General features: G+C 37.5%; 1 pseudogene; it reads right to left on the bottom strand.

The window, feature by feature from the left end:
* LOC133785072 (protein PHOSPHATE-INDUCED 1-like) overlaps positions 1 to 25336 on the bottom strand; it is a 35302-nt pseudogene that overhangs the window by 6226 nt on the left and 3740 nt on the right.

Raw genomic sequence — 25336 nt, forward strand, 5'->3', positions numbered from 1 at the left:
TGAATTAATGGTACTTAAGGAATAAGAAGTAAATTAGAAAGGTAAAATGGTAATTCTTCCATTCTAATTTATGAACTAATTAATTAGAGGGTTGAACCATTGAAAGATGGTTATATCAATGGCCAACTTAAAATATGATTTCTGTAAAAGTATATCTATAACATAAAGAGTTCAATTCTGAATATATAGTGGAGAAATATCAGAATTAATAAATTAACTATTATAATTAAAGAGTTTAATTATTTAGTTTCAATTTATTGGAGCTTAATGTTATTGGTCCATGGTCCCCGAAATGGCTCAAACAAACACTGATAAAGATAAATACAAAAATGGGCAAAATGACTTATTTGATAAGTAAAATATTATTCTATGCATTAAACATAATTATTGTATAATTATGTGTAATTAATTAATTATTTGATTTAGCAAAAATATAATTAATTTATTTTTGAGATTTATGGTATTTAAATAATAAGAAAATTTGAAAAAAAAATCACATGCCAAGGAAGGCATGTGGTACACGTGTAGCACAGTGCACAATCACTATGCTACACGCACAAGAAGCTTCTAAAAGTTTCTTTAATCAACAATTTTAGTTATTTAAATATTAAATAAATAATGAGATATTGTAATATGATTAAAATATTATTATTTAAACAAAATCTGATAACTGATTAGTTATTTTTAAATTGTTTTAAATAACTAATATTTTATTTTTAATATATTGGATATATTAAATATAGGAGATCCGTTTTTTTAGAGCGATACTTTTAAGTGATAGAAAGTAGATCGTGAAATCTCCCTGAGAGAAAAAGAGAACAGTGCTACAAGCATAGGTTACTATTCTTCACAAACTTAGGTCCAAACTTTATCTGATCTCATGTGTTGAGAACATCTGATAAATAGATTTTGCCTATTGTTTTGTATAGCAAGCCCACACTCGTTCTTTGTGTGTTGAGAACATTTTGGAAGATCCTGGTGTGAGATCTCAAGGATTTTTGCCGTACAAAAAGATAGAAGCAAGGAAGGACTTGAGATAATTTTCTACTCATCTCTTTGATTCAATATATATATATATGTATGTAAAGAAGTAGATCTAGAAATCTTGTGGGGTTAAATTAACAATTTTGATTGTTGTTCCGCTGCGTATAATCTATGATTTGATCTATTAAAACCAACATCACAATAGGTGCCGCACTCCATGACAGAGCCTGTTGTCTCAAGAGACGGATCTGCAATTCTTGACTCTGTAATCGGGCTTGCATATCAGCAAGTATCTGTTGCCAGTTCTCAGGGACTGGCGGAGGGTTCTGGCCTTGGTCATCATCTCTAGCCTCGGACCCTGTGCCAGCAAGTCGTATTGATCACCTTGGATGCATAGTTATCCAAGTTTATCTGCAATCAACGAGTTGGCAGTTAGGCAATGATGACAAGTTAACAGTCTTTCCATAGTCCATCATTAAAACTCAACAAGTAATATGCAATCAAGATGCAAACAAGCATTTGAATATTCATTCACATGCAGCAGCAATTCTGATAAGCACGCCTCATTATAATCACACAGCAGTCAAGGGCCAAGCTCAATCAATATCTGATGCTCCCTATTAATCATACAAATGAAAACATTTATATTCCATTTAAGCATTGAAGCACGTAGTCACATATATACAATTACCAAACCCTGAGTCGAGCTTGTCTTTAGTGGTGAGTGTACATGCCCAGCCATTCTTCAGAAACCCTTAAACCTAGATCACTCTGATATCAAGTCGTAATGCCCTAGATAACAAAGACCATTACACTGTGTATTTAAAATAGTACAGGACTTGCTAATCAAGTTGTTTGAACAATAATGTGTTCCTAAAGTTAGCTATCGGGTTAGGGTTAAACGATTTTGATCATAAACGGTTAATTTCCATTAAAATAGATGTTTGGTACATGCGATCCCAAAAATAGGGTTTAAGCGACAATTTACAACTCTCAAAAACTTTTATACAACCAAAAGTCACTCTAATGGAAAAACACAAATTTTAAGGCTCTGTCCTTGTACTTTCCCTTAGCCGTGGCGGACGAGCAGCTGAAAATGTACACCTCGCACCCAGAGCTCTCCAACTCATGGTTGGTCCAACTTCCCTTTGCCTTTACCTGCACCATCTAGCACCTGTGAGCCAACGCCCAGAAAGAAAACCATAACAGCAAGCACATAAAGCAACAGTTAAATATAATCAATCTTAACTCAACCAATTCAATTAGTTAACAGAATTCAAATATAAAACCAAAAAGTGGTAAACACTTCATCTCAAATACATATCAAATTCAATTACGCAAATGCTTAGGGTTGGCATGCTTAGGCCGAGCCCTCTGTTTTTCTTGCTCGCTTAGGCTGAGCTGCGTTCAGTACACTTTTCATCAGCCGCGACACCCTTAGGGCGTTCATTCTCAGATGTCGTATCAATCATACAATCACACAGTACATGTGTAAAGACCCAAATTCACTAATAAGGCTTAAGGGCCTTGATTAGTGTGCCTGGAGGGCATATTGGGATTTATGTGTGACTTTAATGAGTAAAATGCATGATTATGATTTAAAGCATGTTATATGACTATTTGACTATTTGAGATGCATGACTATGTGTATTAGTATGCATGTAGGCCCTAATTGTGTTAGAAGGGCATAATTGTAATTTTGGCCATTTTGGGCATAACTGTATTGTTATGTGATGATTGTTGAGACCATAGTGGTATGTGGATGTATCTGTGATTTATGACTCGAGACGATCCCAGAGAGCGGATTAGCGGAAAAGTCATGGCGGGAATTTATACCCGGCTCAGGGCGAGCCTGGGGGTATAAACAAGAAATTTAGGGAATATATTGAGGTTAATTTTGATAATGAGGAATACATATTTGGTGATTTAGCGGGTATTGGGAAGCAAGCGGGAAAATATTAGAGACACTTGAGGAATTAGCGGGAATTGGGTAAAATGACTAAAATGGCCCTACGTGGACAAAAAGGTTTAGAATTAATAGGGAGGGCATTTTGGTCAATTGGCTTCTTAGAGATTAGTATATTGGGGCTTTATATACTTAGTGGGATTGTTAGAGAGAGTGAGAAGGCTGTGGAAAAGAAAGAAAAAGGGAGAAAAAGAAAAGAGAGAAAAACAGAGGGTTTTCCTAAAAGGGGCGGTTTGAGGATTCTAGCACCATTTCTCTTCAAATTTCTTGGGGCAAAGATCAGAGGAGAGCTAGGATAGGCTGAGCATCAATGATCCTAAGCTAGGCTGGAAGATTTGGCAAGGGATTTGCAAGATCACATCAATGTTTGAGGTAAGTTTTTAGAGTTTTCAGTTTTGGGTTTTGACTGGTTTGGGCTGTGTATCTAAGCTGGATTGATGGGAATCTTAGGGGAATTTCTGGGCAATCTTTGAGAAGAGCAAGCTAAGGTGGTCTAAGAATTGAATCAAGGTCGAAATTGCATCAACGGTATGAATTCTAAGCCTTTAGCTTTGATGTTTGACTGATTTTATTTGGAATTTCTGGGTTTAGGGTCATCTATGGTAAATCTTGAGATTTGGGATGCATGAGCTTGGGTTTTGAGATTTGGGGATGCTTGGGATGAGTGGAGAGTGTTTATAAGCTTGAATTTGAGTTTGGTAAAGATTTGGGGAAGTTTGGGTTGAGATTGGCTCAAAGAAATCGCAGAAAAAGAATTTGGGAGTTGCCTGCCTGCAACTAGCGCTACAGCGCTAGTCTTTGGGCGCTGTAGCGCTAGGCCCTATTTCTGGGTGGTGCGGTTCTGCTTGTAGCGCTAGGCCCTGTTTCTGGGTGGTGCGGTTCTTCTTGTAGCGCTATAGCGCTCTCTTTTGAGCGCTGTAGCACTACCCTGTTCCCAGAAAGGGGTTTTTGGGTTATTTTTGAGGGATTTTGACCTAGGGTTCGGGGTTCGATTCCACCATCTTGTTTTGTGGATCTAGGGCTTCCCGCGGGGCTCGGGATTGGTCCCGAGGCTAGGTTTTCGGAATTGAGGTTCGGTGATGACTTTGACCTATGGCTGTGTTTAGGTGTGCGCTAGGGCTCGAGTGGGATCGTGCTCAAGGAGTCAAGTGATGAAAGCTATCAAATTGACAGGTAAGAAAACTATAGCACCCGTAGGACAGGGCATGGGCCCATAGTGTGATATCAGGGCACGGCCCTATATTGCATTACATGTTAGGGTGCAGACTTAATTGAATTGATATCAGGGCACGGCCCTACGTTGCATTACATGTTAGGGTGCAGACTTAATTGAATTGATATATGTTTGAATGTTATTTGAGTTATGCTATTTGTGATTATAGTAAGAATGAATGGCAAAGGAGCCGGGAACGGCAACGGAGCCGAGAATGGCAAAAGAGCCGAAACGGCAAGGAGCCGAGAACGGCAAGGGAGCTGAGAACCGCGAAAGGCCGAGAACGGCAGTGGGGCCGGAAGTAACACTTAGCACGTGAAGTGCTTGTAGACAGGGTAGGACCCCAATGGATACAGGGGATATCCTTACGGTGAGGACCGAGACCCCAGGCTTTGGTAATGCCTCTGGGACGACTTGGCCATGTTTGTTTAGTCTGATGGAATAATTGTTTATCTGTGGATTATCTGATATGTTAACTATATAAATCGCATGTGTTATGTACTGTATGAGTTTTCTTGCTGGGCTTCGGCTCACGGGTGCTCTGTGTTGCAGGTAAGGGCAAAGATTGAGTCAACCAGCCTTGAGTACGGAGAGCGTGAAGCGACGCGTACATGTTTGGCCTACCGAACTGCTTTGGTTGGGGGTTTATTTGAGAAATGGCTGTAATAATCTGTGATTTTAATAATTAATCAATTGTAAACTTATTTTAAGTTGTAAATAGTTTTCAAACCTTGTTTTGGGATCCCAAATGTTTAATATTAGAAGTTTTCAATGAAACAACGCATTTTTAAAGATTACAGCCTTAACTTTTTCTTAGTCACACTTTTGTTTTTAAAAACCTCGGTTAGTGAGTTCATTGCACATTTTTCGTTTTAAAACTCACTTAGTAACGACTCTAAGGAAGTAGGGCGTTACAACTTGGTATCAGAGCGAACGAAGGTTTATTGGTTCTGGAGATCGACCGAACATGTACGCTCGCTGTCAGTGACAAGCTCGACTCAGGGTTGGTTGGTATGATTGATTGACATGTTTGAACATATGTTTGAATGCCCTGTTTGCCTGCTTATTTATATGGGGCATGAGGAATGAGTTGACATATGCATGAGATACTGTTGGGGATGGGCCCTTGACTATTGCATGTTGAGATTAAAGTGTGCTGAATAATATTATTATGCATGTGGGTGAATATAGGGATTATGGTTCGCATATTGAGTTTATGTGGTTAATTGTTTAAATTGAATTCGTATGTAATATCTGTTTATTGGCTTGTATGAAGCATGTTGAGACCTGGGTATACTTGGTGATGTTAAAATCTGGTAGCTAAATGTATATCATTGTGGATTTGGCCTAAATATGCTTTGTGTGTGCATGATAACTGTGGTTAATTGGATCTAGCTGTGGCTTGGTTCAGAGTATGAACCACAGAGCTCAGGAGTTTGGTCAGTATCGGCGGATGAACTCGAATTGTTTGTTCCTAGAAGGGTTAAGTGGACCTGATATTGTGTTGAAGGGGGGGATTCTAGATAAAGTTGGAGTTAGAGATCTCCATTTATCCCCGAAAGCCGCAGCAGATCGTCACTAGTGTGTGAGTAAGCTGTAGAAGTTAATAGGTGAGATGGAACAGAAGTATAGCGGACTTCTCTAGGAAGATAGCTGATTTATATGTTTTAACAGTAAGGTCACCGGTGTTGGTATTGTGAGAGTATGGACAGATAAGGGTATTATATGAAAGGCTTAAAGGGTGTTATCCTCTGGTTTTGAGGAAAGTTCGGGTTGACAAAGAATTTATCAGTGGATGGGCAAGGTTAATTCCACCCTTGGTTATAAGGGAGATGAGAGCCCATGACTAAAGGGTTGTGTTAAGTATTGTGCTAAAGGGATGCCTAGAAACGGCACTTGGGCTGAGGCATTGGTGCTGGGTTGGAAAGAACCTAGATGATGAACTGATTGTAGAGGTTATAAAGGCATGATCTGAACTGTGGAGACTGGTGGGCTTATAAGTTTGGTTTGGACTGATAGGGTAACAACAGTGTAAATCAATGGGTTTGGTGAATTGGATAATTCATTTCGAAAATTTATACTGATGGATGTATCTGGAATTGATGGCGACCCATTTAAGGATTGAACTCTGGAATAGTCCGAGGTATTTGGGCTGCTCTGATGTAAGAATTTATCATCTGTATGTGGATGGCGGAGAGGGCCATGTTGTTCGAGGAACTGATGAATGATGCATAGAGCATAAGTGCCAGAACTGCAATGGCAGTGCTTCCTTTGATGGAGTTAGTAAAGATAGATTCGTGATAATCGAGTTAAAAGAACCCCGGATAGTTCTGTGGCTTCTGGTTTTGCCAGAAAGGGGGAAAAGTCTTATTGATAAGATGGTACTTTTATTGATAGAATGCAGCAAGGGCAGATTCTCAATTTTGAGGTGGAAGGACCCCAGACAGTGCTAGGGCACCTAATTTGAGATTGGAAAGAAGCGTGATTGAAAAGGTAGTTATCAAGATGGTGACAGAAACCAGGGAGGTTATCTGCTATGCATCGGAGGCAGGAGATGCCACCTGGAAAGAGGTCAGGTGAGGGCATGACTTCTACATAGAATGACTCGATATGTTAGGATGGACTTCCCATGGTGAGGGAACAGAAAACTAGAATGCCTCGCTACATTCGTAGTTCGAGGCTGATTTCTCGAGGATGAGTATTCAACTGAATGGTTATACTTTGGTCACGTAACGGACTGGAAGAACTCGGTGTCGAGAATGTTCCGAGAGGGAGTTAGACATAGAGAGTTTGCCTCATGGGTGTTATATGTGAGGCTGAAGGTAGTAATACTTATTGAGAAAAAAATTAGAAACTTCTGGCAGACGGATTGGGATGCAAGTGATCAAGAAGTGCATAGTAATAACAACAAAGTTTGTCTTATGGGAGCCTCAGCATGAGTCATAGTGAGAGAGTTAATCAGTTAAGAAATAATCATGGATTGTAGAGGATATCATCTGGAGTATGTTAATGAGACTGAGTGGAAACTGAGTTGACCAGTGGGAAAATTATATGGGTATGTAAAGAAAGATTGGGGGTACTTCAAGGTCGGACTACATATAGGACTGGTATAAGGAATGTTGTAAAAGATGGTATTGGCTGACAGAAAAATCTATTGAAGCAATCGAAGGAATTTGACCCTGGAGTAGCCAGAGCGTTATACTGTGGGGATTGTTAGCATCGTCGGGTTAGAACGAAAAGTACAATGTTCGATACAAGATGGGACGATGTCTCCAGGAGTTGATCTATGACCTGGTTATTACCAGCTGGAAACCAAGGATAGAGACATTTCATGAATTTTTATTTTGCACCAGGTAGGGTGTGAGGAGTTGGTAACAAAGATTCTAGATTGGTTAGCACAGGTAAGTTCTTAAAGTGGAGAATACAAGAATGGTATAGGCAAGTCCCCTTCAAGTTCACAAGCAGTATGTGTGGATTACTCCCAGATGGAAAGGGAGAGCAAATGACTATTATGCGGAAGACGTTAGTACTAAGGGAGCAGGGTCACAAGTAATGCTATACGAAGAATCAGTTTGGGTTTCGTTAAGAGTACTCCGAGTAGAGCTACAAGAAGAAAGGACAGGTAAGAGGATTTGATCTAAGGCCACAAAGGAGCTAATGAAGAATTGAAAGCATAACAGGAGTGGTAAGCGCGTCATCTATTGCATAAGTATCTCCAGAGACAACTGCATCAGAGATGAGGAGAACAGTAAAACTTGAGGTTAGACGGAATGAGTGGTGTCAAGTCAGGAAAATTCAGAAGACAAGGTAAGAATTGATTGGTAACTGGCGATGCTGGAATATGTGTGTGATATAGTTAAGTATAGAGTGATAGCATAAAGGACCTGATCCATGATGAGGATATGGAACTGTGGGGGTACATCATAGATTTGGCACGCCCAGGCGCAAATTGACGCGAGGTTGGATCGAACCTTGCGGGAGGTGAAAGAATGGATCATGGTTGATATACTTGGAACGTTAAGTTGACAGTTATGCATATCATAAGGTACTTGAGTGATGGGTATTAGTAAGAAAGATAACGTTGAGACCCAGATGTGGTGAAAAGTAACAGATGGACGATCAGTGTTTATAATCCTCGATTGAACGAGGGGAGATTTAATTGGAGGCGGAACTCCTAACTGAGAGGCGTGCGTCAATAAAGGAATAACGCCATAGATTTTAATGGAGTGGACAAGGCAATGACTGAGATTGGCATAACGTTAGTAGGTAATGATTAGCTGGTGAGTGTCACTGAACTATGGAATCCAAAGTGTTGGCTTTGGTTGAAGCAGGGAAGGACCCTGCCAAGGTGTTACAAGTTAGGATACCAGGATCGAGTGAAGCATCCAATTAGAATTTGGTTTATGAATGAGAATTCTGAATGGATATCATTCCACCTCCTTGGGTATGTTGTACCGGGAGGGTTGATCGGGTGACGGAATTTAGTGATTTCTTTTGGTCACTAAGGGGTTAAGTGATGTGGTGGTGTATCGTGGAATAGACCACGTTATTCCTTAAGTACGGTGTTTGTACATAAAAAGTTTCAACTCGGTTGATTGAGTTAATGTAGTTGGTTCAGGTGAACTGGTTTCAGGGTATGACGCCGATGATACTGAATTGAGACCCTATAGTATTCTAAATTTTTGGAAAGAAACTAGAGAACAGAGTGGGAACCCAGAATTATCAGTTGATTGCAAGTGGAATAGCAGTCTGAAAGCTTATCAGATATCTTAAAGAATTAAGCGTTGACCATGCGAATACTTGAGGTATTAAGGGAAGTGTAATCCCTGATAAGTTAGTCATGGTGGCAAATGCTGGCGTCTTGTTAAGTAACACGACATAGGACATGGTAAGAGACGAAGGATAGTGAATACTACGGTTTGGCATTGGTTCAGAGCGAAAGCCAAAAGAGGTTGTTGGAATTCTTAAGGCAGGAGTGTGTGCCTATCTGGAAGAATAAAAGAACTTGTAAATTGTTAAATTTTGAGAAAATAAAGTTTCAGGATGAAAGATTTGTATCTCTCTACGTAATAACAGACGAGGATTTGTATGGTGTTCAGAGAAAGAAGGAAGAGTTCTGACTCTTGATTCAATATAAATTCTGATGTTGTACCAAGGGTTAGGCTAGCGGGGCCTACCAATTGATCCCACCTAGTAGAGGTGATGACTTTTGGGTATCTCTGGAATCAGGAATAAGACAATGAAGTGGACATTGTAATTTAAGCAGACCCTGAAGCTTCAGCAGGGTTGCGGTGTAAACGAGGGGCTAACGAAAGTATGGCTATTAGACAAGATCTTGAGGGGCAAGATTGTTACTCCTGTAAGAGTGTTGTTGAGAAGTAAAGTAAGGCGGTGGACCTTGGAAATTTATGGTCAGGGTCGTGGGTTTACTGACTGATGTGTTTGGGTAAATTTCAAGGATGAAATTTTTATGAGGAGGGGATAGTTGTAACGACCCAAATTCACTAATAAGGCTTAAGGGCCTTGATTAGTGTGCCTGGAGGGCATATTGGGATTTATGTGTGACTTTAATGAGTAAAATGCATGATTATGATTTAAAGCATGTTATATGACTATTTGACTATTTGAGATGCATGACTATGTGTATTAGTATGCATGTAGGCCCTAATTGTGTTAGAAGGGAATAATTGTAATTTTGGCCATTTTGGACATAACTGAATTGTTATGTGATGATTTTTGAGACCACAGTGGTATGTGGATGTATCTGTGATTTGTGACTCGAGACGATCCCAGAACGCGGATTAGCGGAAAAGTCATGGCGGGAATTTATACCCGGCTCGGGGCGAGCCTGGGGGTATAAACAAGAAATTTAGGGAATATATTGAGGTTAATTTTGATAATGAGGAATACATATTTGGGGATTTAGCGGGTATTGGGAAGCAAATGGGAAAATATTAGAGACACTTGAGGAATTAGCGGGAATTGGGTAAAATGACTAAAATGGCCCTACGTGGACAAAAAGGTTTAGAATTAATAGGGAGGGAATTTTGGTCAATTGGATCCTTAGAGATTAGTATATTGGGGCTTTATATACTTAGTGGGATTGTTAGAGAGAGTGAGAAGGCTGTGGAAAAGAAAGAAAAAGGGAGAAAAAGAAAAGAGAGAAAAACAGAGGGTTTTCCTAAAAGGGGCGGTTTGAGGATTCTAGCACCATTTCTCTTCAAATTTCTTGGGGCAAAGCTCAGAGGAGAGCTAGGATAGGCTGAGCATCAAGGATCCTAAGCTAGGCTGGAAGATTTGGCAAGGGATTAGCAAGATCACATCAATGTTTGAGGTATGTTTTTAGAGTTTTCAGTTTTGGGTTTTGACTGGTTTGGGCTGTGTATCTAAGCTGGGTTGATGGGAATCTTAGGGGAATTTCTGGGCAAGCTTTGAGAAGAGCAAGCTAAGGAGGTCTAAGAATTGAATCAAGGTCGAAATTGCATCAACGGTATGAATTCTAAGCCTTTAGCTTTGATGTTTGACTGATTTTATTTGGAATTTCTGGGTTTAGGGTCATCTATGGTAAATCTTGAGATTTGGGATGCATGAGCTTGGGTTTTGAGATTTGGGGATGCTTGGGATGAGTGGAGAGTGTTTATAAGCTTGATTTTGAGTTTGGTAAAGATTTGGGGAAGTTTGGGTTGAGATTGGCTCAAAGAAATCGCAGAAAAAGAATTTGGGAGTTGCCTGCCTGCAACTAGCGCTACAGCGCTAGTCTTTGGGCGCTGTAGCGCTTGGCCCTGTTTCTAGGTGGTGCGGTTCTGCTTGTAGCGCTATAGCGCTCTCTTTTGAGCGCTGTAGCGCTACCCTATTCCCATAAAGGAGATTTTGGGTTATTTTTGAGGGATTTTGACCTAGGGTTCGGGGTTCGATTCCACCATCTTGCTTTGTGGATCTAGGGCTTCCCGCGGGGCTCGGGATTGGTCCCGAGGCTAGGTTTTCGGACTTGAGGTTCGGTGATGACTTTGAACTATGGCTGTGTTTAGGTGTGCGCTAGGGCTCGAGTGGGATCGTGCTCAAGGAGTCAAGTGATGAAAGCTATCAAATTGACAGGTAAGAAATCTATAGCACTCGTAGGACAGGGCATGGGCCCATAGTTTGATATCAGGGCACGACCCTATATTGTATTACATGTTAGGGTGCAAACTTAATTGAATTGATATCATGGCACGGCCCTACATTGCATTACATGTTAGGGTGCAGACTTAATTGAATTGATATATGTTTGAATGTTATTTGAGTTATGCTATTTGTGATTATAGTAAGAATGAACGGCAAAGGAGCCGGGAACGGCAACGGAGCCGGGAATGGCAAAAGAGCCGAAACGGCAAGGAGCCGAGAACGGCAGTGGGGCCGGAAGTAACACTTAGCACGTGAAGTGCTTGTAGACAGGGTGGGACCCCAATGGATACAGGGGATATCCTTACGGTGAGGATCGAGACCCCATGCTTTGGTAATGCCTATGGGACGGCATGGTCGTGTTTGTTTAGTCTGATGGAATACTTGTTTATCTATGGATTATCTAATATGTTAACTATATAAATCGCATATGTTATGTACTGTATGAGTTTTCTTGCTGGGCTTCGGCTCACGGGTGCTCTGTGTTGCAGGTAAGGGCAAAGATTGAGTCAACCAGCCATGAGTACGGAGAGCGTGAAGCGACGCGTACATGTTTGGCCTGCCCGACTGCTTTGGTTGAGGGTTTATTTGAGAAATGGCTGTAATAATCTATGATTTTAATAATTAATCGACTGTAAACTTATTTTAAGTTGTAAATAGTTTTCAAACCTTGTTTTGGGATCCCAAATGTATAATTCTAGAAGTTTTCAATGAAACAACGCATTTTTAATGATTACAGCCTTAACATTTGCTTAGTCACACTTTTTTTTTTAAAAACCTCGGTTAGCGAGTTCATTGCAAATTTTTTGTTTTAAAACTCACTTAGTAACGGCTCTAAGGAAGTAGGGCGTTACAACATGTATTCAACTATTGGGAACCACAGTCTCGTTCACAAACACAAGGGTGCAGTCTTCTTACCTCGAATCTCGTGCGAAGCACATAGAACAGTCGCGAGCACGATCCTCAGTCTTGAGCCTCAGCGATAAACCTAGTCACAATATCAATGGGTAACCATCAATTCAAAACCCAAAAAAACGTTTAGGAAAAAATAGCTAGCCTGCGAGACCTAGATTTCTACTGAACTGGGTAGTAGAAATTGTCCCGAGCGCTTAGGTTTGAATTCCCGAGCCTCCCCGAGCTTTAAACCCCATTGTCCCTTAATTCTCCATTTAGGGTCGCGGCCCGCCCCTTGGACAAGCCTCAATCCCCCTTGATGGGGGACACGAGCCGCAAATTTTCCTCCTCCGAGTCGCGGAATTCCTGACGAACAGAGGCCCCCAGCCTCAAAAACTCATGCGGGTCGCGGTGCCTGAAGAACATGGTCGCGACCTGAGCCCCTAAACCCAAAAAAACTAGTTTTACTCGGTGTTTTTCCATGAATCTATCCTCAAATTTCAATCCCCAACTAGCAGCCAAACTCCAATTCAAACCCAAAATTCCCGTCCTTATATTACAACCATCACTACTACCCTATAACCATTTTCTTGCTCTATTTCCTACCCAAAATCAGTTGTCAAATTAAAACTCATGCAAACTCAACCCTTTAACATAATCTCAACACAATTAAAGAATTTAACTTGATTTCTTTCCTCAAATTGCAGCCTAGCTTCCCAAGCAATATCCTTGAATGATCACAGCTTAATCCCTTAGATTCCCTCAGCTGAATTCCCTGGATCAATTCTTCAATTCATCTAGAATTTCCTCAAGCATAAGAGAGAGAGAGAGAGAGAGAGACTCGTGAGTGAAAGGGGTGAGAGAGAGCTGAGAGTTTCCTTAATGTTCTTGATCATTCCCTATTCTTCTGAGTATATCCTAACCCAACAAAAGACTATTTTTCCCTCTAAGCTTATTTGTCCTCTAAGGCTTCTAAAGGGTAAAACAATCATTTCCCCCCGATTCCTGCTAATTCCTCAAATACCCCCAGGCTCCCATGACCTGGGTATTTAAACCCCTCTACGACTATTTCGCTAATCCGTCTGCAAATATATCCACATAATATTGTGGTCTCAACCATATATCACATAAAATCACATTTATGCCATTAACTGAACAAAATTACAAATATGCCCTTAAAAGCCATAAAGGGTCCACATGCATATCTAATACTCATAAACATGCATATAATATATTCATATAATCATATTAATCATGCATGCCACATAGTCACGAATTTAACTAATTAAACATACATATATCCAATTATGCCCTATTGGCACGCTAACTAAAGCACTAAGCCCTATTAGCAATTTTAGGTCGTTACAATATTTGATGCTATATCGAAGTTGGATTGATGCTAGATCAATAGGAATCAATTTTGTTAGCATGATTAACACTTTTTTTTTTAAATATATCCATTTAAATCACTGAACTATCAAAATCATTGATTCCTATCGAAAATTCATCAACTTTCATCAAATTGAGCTATTTACAAAACCCTAAAAATGTCAAATTTCTTAAAACAATTAAAGCACCATTAATTTTCATTAAAGGCAATCGAACCAAGCACAATCAATATCCAATTTGATGCAAAACGATGCGTGCTTGATAGTTGTTTAATGATGAAAGTGATTCTTCATTTCATCATTCTAATTTTGATGCCAATCGATGGTACCTCAAAGGGAATTCGATGGTATCATTAACTAGTGTATATTTCATGCAATTTCAAATTACTAGAATTGAAAAGAAAGGAAACAAAACACTAACAAAATCATGAAATCATGTAGAAGTGTGCGGAATGTATAAATTAGTGCTTTAAACATATACACATCAATATACAAGCTAATGATACTATCCATAATTTTTATACTACAACATAACATGAGATTTTCATATAAGACAAGTTGTCGATAAAAGAGATAAAATAGACAAGTCATCGATAGGGAGAGGGGCCGGAGAGAGGGGCTTGGAATGAAAAGGGACAAGTTTATATAAATATATATATATATATAATGTGGTATTTTTTTATTTTATCTATATATATATACACACACTAATAGGTACAATCATGTAAGGAAAAATAAAAAATAGAAGGATAGTCTATTTTTCTTTTTCCTTTAATATATATATATGTATGTCTTCTCATGGATAGATAGATGGTGGGTAGGTTGGTAGGAATTGCAAAGGGGTTTGTGGCATATAATTTTTCATAGAAAAACTAAATATGGCAGGAAACATATGTTGCATTTGCCATTTCATGTTATGTCAAAATAGTTATTGTCTGACAATATTTTGAAATAATAGATATGTTTTTCACAATCCGGAGTTTTACAGAAGATGAGTAAAGGTTAAAAAATTTTAAATAAATAAACTCCTAATATACTTATTAAAAATGATAAGTTTGGCTGTAAAATCTAATAGTTTAAATAGTATTGGTATAGTATTCTTTATAAGTAAAAAAAAAATGTTAATAATATTTTTAGTGAAAAATCTAAAACATTTTGCTACTAAATTTTGAATATTTATGTTATATAAGTGGAGCCATCCATATTTTTTTTATAAATGGTAAGTTTTATTGTAAAATATAGAATTTAAATAGCATTGTTATAGTTTTTTTTTATTATAATATAAAAATAAAGTTAATAAGTGTAAATTTACTTAATGTTTAATATATATTCTCTCACAAATTTTATGTGAGACACTATAGTCTAATGAGTGTTACTATTAGGTAACTTAAGGTGCCCAACACCATATGACGTGACTCCTCATGGTTGAATATAGTGATACTCAATACTAATTTCTAAATTAAATTATGTAAGTCTCGATATTAGATTGCACCATTAGTGGTATGTTATTTTCATGTGGTGCTAGGCATCACTAGTGCTCCTTAGCATTTTTCATACTCTAATAAATTTCCATGCTAATCTCTAATAATTAACGAATAAGTTGTGATCATAATCTTCTTTTTCTTAATTAAAGACATTTTTTACTTTTCTATGGTGCCGAATTGGGTTCATCTCAACAATTAATCCCAACAATTTGGTTATTTTCCTTTTTCTTCCCCAAGCCTAATCACAATGATTTTTTTTCCAAGATGGAATCTCGGATATAGGCTTACAAATGAGGAAGGAAAAATAAAAGAAATGTAGTATATAATTTTCGAAACAAGTCTTAATTAAGGTAAGTTAAATATAAAAACCACACATGTGGCAAATTTGATTCCAACAATGACCTACCATGATAGTTTTTATGTGACACGATAGAATTTAAATGTAATTTTAAAACCCAGCCTCATAGGTAAAATTGGGAGGTAATGTAAATGTCTTGTCTTGTCTAATTTTGCAAAAATACTTTGTTTGATAATTATATAGAAAATTCAATTAATAGTCCAAAAATTCAGTGGGGCCTTATTAATTAATGCAGTATGGGCCCTAATGTTTAAAAATAAAACAGAATGTCTTTATTCAAATTCGTAGAAAATAATACAACCCACTGAGTTTGTCAAAATACAAGATAGACTAACCACTACTACAAAAATAGACTTTAACTTTGGTTTTTATATATAGAATTGTTGTGAAATACATAAAAAGCGAAGTTAAAGCTTTTGATGGACTTTTAACTTCGTTTTTTGGTTTAGCACTCATAGGATGAGGGTTTCGCCATTTAGCACCATTTCCACTCATTTTCTTCCATTAATCTTGCTAGAAAGCTCAAATATATCATAGAAACTTGGTTACTTTTAGTTTTAAGTGAAAAAATTGTGTCTTGACTATGGTGACATGTGGTGGTCGGTTTTCAACAGATTTTCAGCTTCTATACAAAGTTTTGAGGTTTGTACTATGTATTGATCGTTAAATAGATGTTTACATGATTTTTTTATATATATTATTTCGGATATTCTTATATTTTTTTATAATATATTGATAATGTATATGTGTTTATGGTTGATAATAATGTTTTAGAGTTGTATTTGATTATTTAAGAATGTATGAATCTTAAAAAATGTGTTTGTGATATTTTTTTATTAATCTGAATTTAATATTAATGTATTGCTAAATTTATAATTTATTTGATTTATTTTTGTATTTTATAATATGTTTTTATTTAGAAAACTAATGAAGTTAATATTTTGTTGTTGTTAAAAAAAGTTAATATGTTGTTGTTATAATAAAAAAAAGATCAAGTTAATATCTAGTTAAAAAAATATATGTAAAATATACTTTTAATGTTTAGATATGTTGTTATTGTAAAAACAATTCAAGTTATATTTAGTTAAAATAAAGTTCTATTTGTATAATATGCTTTAATTTTTTGTACTAGTTATTATAAACTCAATCATTATAATATTTAATTTTGTTTATATTATTTTTAGGACGGTTATTGTTTTGGAGGTAATTTGGTTTTTCATTGGTGGTTACTAGCTTGAAGATTAATTTTAAGGTGAGTGAGAATTTTATTTTTATTTATTACTATTGTACATATTTATTAGAATTATAGTTAAACCATATTGAATTTAGTGGAAATTAGGTTTGAAAATTAGTGAAGCAGGTTATGAGAAATTTTGTGTGCTGCGGTGGTATAAGGTTGAAATTATGCATGTTGATTATTGTTTTTGTTTGTGTTGAATTAATAAATACTTATGAAATTTGGATATATTATAGAAACAGATGAAACTCTGCCCAATTTTTTAGGATTTATTAATTGAACATGTTTTTAAATATGTAATATTTATTCATAGAGTTATAATTTAAACTTTTCAGGTTTGGTGGTAGTTTTGAATAGGATATCGAAAATTTGTATGTTGTGGTGATAACCATAAGCCCCTAGTTTAAGGCAACCTTATCATGTATCTTGACTAGATAAGGTTACTTTGAACTAGGCAACTTATGGATACCATTAAAATTTAAGGCAAGTATTCAAGATGATAATGGATTAACATGAGTTCTATTATAATTGGAGACTAAAGTTTGATTTTCAGTATGAGGTATTCCTCTTTCTGATAAATTTGACATGATTATGCTTATCTGCTCTATGAACTGTTACAAATTTTAGTTGTAAATTGAATGTCAACAAGTTTGGGTGCTAATTTTTTTGAAAAATATTTAATACTTAAGAAATTTCAATATTTCAAATAATTACTTAGGTGAACTTCACATGTTTAGTTGTATGAACACTTTAGATTTTTATGTGGCACTTATCTTTTATTTCTGTTTGAATGTGTATATATATGTACATTAATTCTATATAGTTTGTGAATTTTATTTTATTTTATGTTTATTGGAATGTTCAAATATATTTATGAATATTAAAATAATTGCAAATTAGAATTGAAAAAATAATTATTGAAATATTTTATAAAAAACCAAATTAATAATACAAATAAAATAAATATTTTTTTTAGGAAAAAATACCTTTAACTTCGATTTTTAGATACTTTTAACTTCACTCGGATTAACTTCGGTTAATATCTCTGTGAGATCTGAAGAATAACAAGCGAAAAAACCGATGTTAAAGCCTATTTTTGTAGCAGTGAATTATTATTCTATGGTGTTTCTAGATTGTCTCCGTCTACGGGATCCCCGCAGCATACATACTTATGACCATGGAAACTCCCAGCTCACCATGCGTGCCAAACAAGAACCTAACGCACAAACAAATACAATCAGCAGAAAAATATAACATTTCTATAATTTCCATCTTATCTTTAAATGAAATATAACACACAGCCATTCCATTTCTATAAATATACTTTATCATAACAATATATACTCAAACAAATAAAGTACTACTTTGTGAGGAAACCAGGAAACAAAACTCTGGACACTGATCCTCCTATGCCTACTTGGGGCCTATGGCACATCTTCCCTGTGAGTTACTGTTTGGAAAACTTATACAAGATCTTTATTTATTTTCATGTATATCTAATATTAAACAAATTAATACGAGATAACCTAAAACATGTTTCTAAAATTGAATTCAAAGAGAAACAATGAATAGAATACTTACAGTATACGCAACGGAATTAAAGAGTCATTCCTTCAGTTTTTCTAACTCTTGTATCCTCTTTGTTGCAAAGTATTATCAAGAAACTGAACCGATCTTCTACTTTCTTCACAGCCTTCCAATGTATCCTTAGAATCACCTGGACTAGTGTGGGAAATTCTCAACACATGAGATAGATACAGAGAAGAAGAAGAGAAAATAATCAAAGAGTCTTAGAAAATGACTTGTGTTTAGAGAGAATCTAAAACTATCAGAAAACCAGTGATTAAACTTCTTTGTCGTCTCAGAAAACTTAACCAATGACTTCTCTCTAAACACTCCTTTTATAGACTCAATTAGGTCATTTTATTTAATTAAAAAATCAATAAAATAATAGCCATTTTAAAGCCCTAGGTCGAAATTATCATGGGTTTTAGGCCCGTGAAATTTCTCATTTGATTATAAGCCCACTGGACTTAAAATCAAGGCGTGTATTATTTTCTATTGATTTAATTAATTAAATAATTATTTAAATCCTTTATCAAATTAATTATTTATAATTTGAACTTTGATTTAAACTTATTTATTAATTTAGATACTAATTTATCTTAATTAATAAATCTGCCATGATATCTCTTTTCTTCTCAAAATTACACAACTCTGTGAAACTATCCAAAATTGACTTGGTCAACTTTGATAATTCTAATTGATAATTAAATCAATTAATTGAGACTGTCTAGATGATTTTATCCAAGGTACAATGGGGACCATAGGCCTATGAAATCAAGCTCCAATAAGTTATCATAAATCTAACAAATAAATTTACTAACTTATTAATTCCTCGTGACTTCACTATAGACTTGGAATTGCACTCTTGAATTCATAGAACGCTCTATAACAAATATAGATACGCTATTAATTATCCATCGTTACAACCATAATTGTCACTCAATCCTCTATAGACGGTCTTCAATGAGAAAGGACTAAAATACTGTTTTACCCCTCATTGTATGTTATCCTTAAAGCACTTAGTTCCTTGTAAATGATATTTCAGTAAACTAATTTAATTACTGAAATGAGATATCTATCATTTAACACTTTGAACCAAACTAAAAGGAAACCATCGTTTCACTTCTTCATCAGAAGCTATAGATGTTCATATCTATGATTAATACTCCCTCTCAATTATACTACCGAGTTCCCAAAATGTAAGTATGGGCTAGTCCGTAGGGTAAGCTGGTAACGAACAAGTCAAAGAACTCAAATAATACAATCAGTTAGAATACTAACCACTCAAAATTGAGATTGAATTGACCTATGGTCAACTATATGATATGACTAGAATAGATAATAACGGTATGTTTACTTATCTTATCAACTGTCAATATCGGTCCTGTTCAATGTAACAAATACATCCAATCTTATCTACTTTGCTAATGTTCTGGAAAGAACATAACACTGTAATATGTAAGTAGATCATATCGTAGATTGGCAAGTCAGTGTAAATCCAGTGCATTGACTAATCTTAGGACTAACTTATTTTAAACATATAATAATATTTATATTCCACTGTGATTACGTCACTGTTATACCCAAAAATTGGAGAATGCATTCTAGGAGAGCTAAGGGGAGTGGTCCTAGGAGACCCCAAGGAGGATGTGGTCCTAGGAGACCCCAAGGGTGTGTAGGAGGCAAGCCTCCCAAGGTTTCCTAAGTGTTGGCTCGAACGTGTCCAAGGTAAGTAGCTAAGGAGGAGGAGTCTCATGCAAGAGGAAGGAGACTTAGATTTTGATAAGGAGAGCCTATACAATGTTCGATCGGACATGTTTGGGAGATGCTAAAGGAGAATTCCTTGATCTTGTCCAAGGTGAGATGTTATGGAGGAGGTTGCCTCAATATTGTCCAAGGTGAGGTGCTAAGGAGGTTGCCTCAATGTTGTCCAAGGTGAGGTGCCAAGGAGGTTGCCTCAATGTTGTCCAAGGTGAGGTGCCAAGGAGGTTGCCTCGGACCACCTTGGTCCGAGGAGAAGCCAAGGAGATTGGTTCAAGGAGGAGCATGGCATGCTAGAGGAGAGTGCCATGTTAGAGGAGAGAAGTGCATGTCCTACCACCATGCACGTTCAACCCACGAAAACATGTCCTACCACCATGCATATCCTACCACCATGCATATTCAACCAGCACTTGCATGGGTAGTGAGTAGGAGGTGGACCAACTAGCTAAAGGAGACTAAGTCAGACACAACTCCAACAACATACGCGGGAATCTCTCATTCTTCCCACAAGTGGGGGGTTTGTTACATTTCGAATTTTGAATGTTTAAATGTAATAAATATAATAAAATATCCCTATTATAAGGGGATATCAGTTGAGGATCCCAGGCCTATAAATAGAGAGCTTATGGGATGAGAGAAGGGCTTCTTCTGCTTCTTCTTTCTAGAGAGAGAAAATTGGGTCTATCTATTCTAGAGAGAGAAAGTGCTGAAATTAGAGAGAATTCTTGTATTTTCACAATCTGTATTGAAGAAACTCAGTTGGCTCAGTCCATCTGATCTTGAGTACGGATCTATAAATCACAACTCTAAGTGGATTAGACTATTACCGACAATCAGGGCTGAACCACTATAAAAATCTCCTATGTTATTTACTTTTCTTGTATATACCGTCTGTTGTCGTTTTTATTTCTCTTGAAGGCTTGTCGTTATTGACGTTCTCACGTCGTTGGCTAAAAACGCAGTCAACAGTCACTATATATAAGATTAGCAATATGCTCGGGATTTAATAGAAGTTTATATTAAACAAATTATCATGAAAATAAAACATGTGAGCAAAGTGATTAACCAAGTCAAAAAATGATTTCTATTCTTTTATTGATAATAAAATGAGATTACAAAGAATTTGGGTTTCAGTTAGGGCATAAAACCCAAACAAACTCCCACTTGCACTAATTGAAACTAATGCCTTAATTCTACTAATCTCATTTCCTTGATATGCTTATCAAATGTAGCTTCTGGTAGTGTCTTTGTAAACGAATCCGCAAGTTTGTCTTTAGTTGCAATCTTCATAACCTTCACATCTCCCCTGGCCACATATTCTCAAATAATGTGATACTTCCTTTCTATATGCTTACTTCTCTTGTGACTTCGATGTTCTTTCGAGTTGGCTATCGCTCCTGTATTGTCACAAAACGACATAAGTGATTTATCCATTTCTGGAATAACACCAAGATCTAAATAGAACTTCTTTAGCCAGACTATTTCCTTAGCTGCTTCTGACGCAGCTATGTACTCAGCCTCCATGGTGGAATCTGAGATTGCAGACTGCTTTACGCTTCTCCAAATCACAGCTCCACCCCCACAAGTAAACACCATTCCAGAAGTAGACTTCCTGTCATCGACATCAGTCTGAAAATCTGAATTGGTGTAGCCTACAGGGTTCAGAACACCACCTTTGTAGACTAACATATAATCCCTAGTCTGTCTCAAATACTTTAGGATATGCTTAACTGCTATCCAATGTTCCGGTCCTGGGTTTGACTGATACCTGCTCACTACTCCCAATGCATAGCAAATATCTGGTCTAGTACACAACATGGCATACATCAGACTTCCAACTGCAGATGCGTAAGGAACTTTTCTCATTGCATCTTCCTCTTCAGGAGTCTGGGGAGACTGCTTCTTTGAAAGATGAATTCCATGGCGGGACGGTAGACGCCCTTTCTTGGAATTTGTTATTGAGAAACGTTCAAGCACTTTATCTATGTAAGCTACTTGAGATAGAGCTAAGAGTCTGTTCTTTCTATCCCTGATGATCTGGATACCTAGAACATAACTTGCTTCACCCAAATCCTTCATCTGGAATTGAGTGCTCTGCCAATTCTTCACATCTAATAATTTCTTAACATCGTTACCAATGAGTAAGATATCATCTACATAAAGAACCAGGAATACCACTATTTGATTTGCCTTCAGTTGGTAAACACATGGCTCATCAATATTTTGTTCAAAGCCATAGGTTTTGATTATTTCATCAAACCTAAGATTCTAGGAACGAGAAGCTTGCATAAGTCCATAGATGGACCTATTCAACTTGCAAACTTTTCCTTCTTGTCCAGATACTTTAAATCCTTCTGGTTGTTCCATATAGATGACTTCGTCAAGCTTTCCATAAAGAAAAGTTGTCTTGACGTCCATTTGCCAGATCTCATAGTCGAGAGCGGCTGCTATGGATAGGAGGATACGAATGGATTTGAGCATGGCTACCGGCCTAAAAGTTTCCTCATAGTCCAGGCCTTCTCTTTGGGTATAACCCTTTGCCGCTAATCGAGCTTTAGAAGTCTCGATATTTCCATCAACACCTCGTTTCTTCTTGTAGATCCACTTGCACCCAATGACCCTAAAGCCAGTAGGTGCTTCCACAAGATCCCAGGAGAAATTTGAGTACATGGACTCCATTTCCTGTTTCATGGCTTCGAGCCATAGTTCCTTTTCAGGGCTAGCCATTGCCTATTTGAAAGACAACGGATCATCATCACTAGTGTCACCAACAACCATATTGGTTTCACCATCCAAACCATAGCGAACTGGGTTCCTAGAAACCCTCCCACTACGACGAGACTCCGTGACTATTTGCTCAGGAATAGTGGTACTTTCTTCATTTAAATCGACTTGCCTCGGTTGGACATGAAGAGTGGGGATTTCATCATCAACTTGCGTTGATGAGGATGGAACATTGGTTGGAGTAAATTCTTTAATAGATTACACCTGATCCCTTAAACTTAGGGATTTTACAACAATAAAATCACGCACATGTATATATCACGCACAGCTTACGAACTGGGATATTAGACTTTCACGCCTTCGTGACCATTCACCCATTTCGAGCTCAACACCTCGATTCGCCTATGCTATCAACAAGTAATGTTGTTGAGATCATCTTCTCCGAGCTCACAACGCTCGGGCTTGAACCGTATTGTCTGATGATAGGAGATTTATACAAGTGTTGAACTATTGCCATCATGAGCTTCAAGCCTGACTTATAACCTCGGAACACCTCCAAGACTACATAGTTTCCGAGCTCACCAATTCTGATGTTGTCACATTTATTGCTCAGCAAGGCTGTCTTTGACCTTCTCATTAATGCTGATTACATGATGAATTTTCTTATTTTGAGCTTACACCTTACAAGCTTGAGTTTCGAGATCAAGATTTCCATTCTCCAAATCAGGGTGTACTATTTTGCCCCCTCAAAAGTATCAGTTCGAATCCTATGAGAAGGAAACTTTTGAACTGCCACCTTCAAAAATTGGGCCACCTACCGCACTCAAGTGTGGACATGCGTCAGCCACGGGTTGCTCAGTCAGAGTACTCGAGTACTTTTTCAACACACCCACATCTTTTCGCATTTCAAATTTTTTCCGCCATCATCACGTTTGCACCCCATCCGTTAGATTACACTCAAGATCAAACCAAAGACACAGATATACTCGACCCTTGACATCCCACGGGGTCATATATATGAGCTCTCCCTTCTCCTTCATCATCTTCATTTCACATTCCATTTTTCAGAGAGAAAGAAAAAACCAAAGCCATAAACTTTCCTTTCCTTTTTGCATGTTCTCCAAACCGAAGAGACATAACAACCTTGCCATTTTTTACTCCATGAGAGCTTCCTTTCAACCGCTCCTACAGTCATCGATCTCACTATATCCGCCAGCCACTGTGTGTAAGTTTCTTGTTCTTTTGTTTCTTCATGCATTGTGAGTATATTTACTAGTTTTTCACTAGTCATATATGGATATTAGTACTCTTAGCCACATTGTTTAACTGATACTTCATAACCTTTCAATTCAAAGTATTTGACAACATAGTTATAAAACCAAGATTTAGTGCAAAAAATACAAACATAGGGTTTTTCAGATTATAGGTAGCGTATCGTGTAAGCCAAGAAATGGGGGTTCTGAATTAAGGTTTTTAATTGCACAAATCCCAAAATTATCACCTTTTTGGGTAACCATCAACTTTATCCCTGAATATCCGGGATTCTTAAAATGAATCCAAACTTTCCCACTCTCGCGCTAAGTACATACTCGAAGCCCAAACTTTACAATAGCTCATGGAATTATCTTCAAATTCGATCCATCCTTTTGAGACCTCGATCTCGATTAAGCTTACTCCATGATCTCAGGCTTTCGAGCTCGAATCACCAAAAATATACTCTGATTTCTTGTATGCATGGCCCTCACCCTTTTCTTTCTTGCTAGATGTCGCAGAACTCTGAGAATCAGTGGGGGTCAGTGCTCGCCATTCCTTATTCTCCATCAATTCCTAGTCCAGAGTCTCCCTTCACTCGAAACCAGCGACTGATACACAAGCACAACGCGAGGTGCGAACAAGAGGATATTCGAGCCCATTTCTGACATCAGATTGATGAGGTCGAGGAAAGAAAAAGAAAGAAACTTCGAGTCCCAGTTTATCCAAATCCAGACCCCGAGCTCAGACCTGTCCCGCTCGATCCCAAACTCAAAGTCACTGTTGCTTACGAGCCTAGTGTACTTTCCTTTTCGCTGATGAAGGACCCTTCAGATCGCCCTTCTACTTCTTGAGCAGCACCCTTTCCGACCCTGCAAGAAGGCTCTTTCGAGGCGGAACATTACTGGAGCTTGGTCACCTCAACGGGCCAAATTTCTAACATTCTAGCTCACCATGGCCTGAAGCTCTCTAGCACGCTGATGTGTCGACCCACAACTATGATCAAGTGGAGCTGCTACGCCCCGGGTCATGGCATATAAACTTAAACTTCCATGTTATTTCCAATCTGCTCGGCAAACATCCTGTTCACGAGCCTTTATCGGTTACAAAGCTTGTATGTTCTTGATCTGGTGCATGCATGGTGATCTGGTTATATTCAGAATAAGCATCCATGAATGACATGATGCCATGACCCACAGTGGCATCTACGAGCTGATATATCCGAGGTGAGGGGAAACAATCTTTAGGGCATGCCTTGTTAAGGTCTGAATAGTCAATATAGGTTCGCCATTTGCCGTTGGGTTTCGGGACCAACACTGGATTGGAAATCCAATCAGGATAAAAGG

This window comes from Humulus lupulus, chromosome 6 (assembly GCF_963169125.1).
Source record: "Humulus lupulus chromosome 6, drHumLupu1.1, whole genome shotgun sequence".
NCBI lineage: Eukaryota > Viridiplantae > Streptophyta > Magnoliopsida > Rosales > Cannabaceae > Humulus > Humulus lupulus.